Source organism: Propithecus coquereli, unplaced genomic scaffold (assembly GCF_000956105.1).
Source record: "Propithecus coquereli isolate 6110/MARCELLA unplaced genomic scaffold, Pcoq_1.0 Scaffold219, whole genome shotgun sequence".
In the NCBI taxonomy this organism is placed as follows: Eukaryota; Metazoa; Chordata; class Mammalia; order Primates; family Indriidae; genus Propithecus; species Propithecus coquereli.
In genome coordinates, this window is record NW_012147078.1 from 2,548,298 (window position 1) to 2,550,079 (window position 1,782).

The following is a 1,782-nucleotide window of genomic DNA, read 5'->3' on the forward strand; positions in this document are numbered from 1 at the left end:
AGTGATGGTGGTAAATTAAGGGTGTCCTAGAATTTTGTTTCTTATTTATATCTCTACCAAGAGCAGTACTAAAAATCACAGCATCAACTGCTTCCAAGCAGTCAAACTTTTGACAAAATACATAGTTTTAGAGGAGGAGTCCTGGGACAAAATATATTCACAGCAATTAATCCTGGCAGAGGCAGATATTACATGGAGCTAATGAAACTCAAGCTTTAGGTACTATCACTTGTATGCCCCTTGTCAAGGGCTTTGGGAAGAGACAGCAGAATGTGTTTACATGGTCATATATTGCTAACAAATAAGTAGCAAAATTATATTTGCAAAGTTTGTAATGTATGTTTTTGTGGCTTATTTTTCTTAAAGAGTACACTCAAGTTGTACAGAATTGAGCCACATAAAATTCATTTCCATGCAACTCCTTGATATATAAGCTGGGATATGAAAATATTAATAACGTGTTCCAGGAATATAGCAACAACATTATACATTCTTGGCAATGCAAGAGGCATTAAAGCTCACTTGTTCAATTTCACAACAAAATGATATGAAATTCTTAAATTATGTTATTATGTTACTATTTATACTATTAATGCACACTTACTTTGATGCTTTTTAAATAATGTCCCTTCCTTTTCCTCTTAAATTGGCAATTTAAAAAATTAAAGCAAAGTTGTTAAAGTATAATTTAAATCAAATAAAATGTATCCATATTTAAGAGTACATTTCCATGATTATTGAAAAATGTATACCCTTGTGTAATCAAAATTACATTCAAGATATGGAGGAAGACCACTTACAGCATGAGAGGGTGAGGAAACTTGTCAACCCGCTTCTCAAAGGCACTGATGAACATTCATAAAAAAATATTTAAATTCTCTGAAATTGCCTGAAAGGCATACAGGAAACGAAGAAACAAGCATTCAAGAAAATCCACTGAGACTCAGTAAGAACCATTATAGTTTGTGGTATCTAAACCAAGACTGCACCAACAGCCACCTCAGCTGGACAGAGACTTCATACCAGATGATAGAGTAAGAACACAGGATTCTTTTTCTACCTGTCCTAAAGTCGGAATACTATCTTCCATTCCAGGAGGAGCAGAATAGGAGCATTTTTCATCCTGTCCCCAGCTACCTATTTCTAAGGCTACACTAGAAGTGAAATGCTATCAAGAGATAGAAGTTTCCTTCTTTCACCCAGCACTCAACTTGCCTGTGAAGAACTATTTGGGTGTAGCATCACTGAGGTTACTGGAATCATGATCACCCATGCCCTGGCTAATGGGGTTGGTATTCCACACCGTGGGAGGCAAGCTGAGAGGATCTGGGGCTCTGTCCTCTGATCTACTTAGCGCTCAGCAACTAAAGCCAAGAGTGTCACTCAGAGAGAAACACACTATTGTTCCTATTTCCAGTACCAGAACCATGGTTCAGAGATTTTGCTTGGGGAGAGAAGCAGCCTTAAACATAGATTGTTCCAGATTGCTTCCAAAAGAAATTGACTTCATTTCTAACACAGATTGCAAAAGTTCAAGCCTAAAGAAACCCTCAAAAACAGGGAAGTTGTAGTGAATGACAACTGGGAGGTATCGATAGATTCATAGGAGACACAGGCTAGCTAGTTTACTGGAGAAAAATAGGCAAAGAGAAACATGGGAAGAACCATCCTGGAGTCAGAACAAATCTCAAACATTGACATCAGAAACTATTCCCTCATAGGAGAATGAATTCAACTTAATTAGTTCAGGAAACAACTTATGCCTAAAGACATTATTAAAAA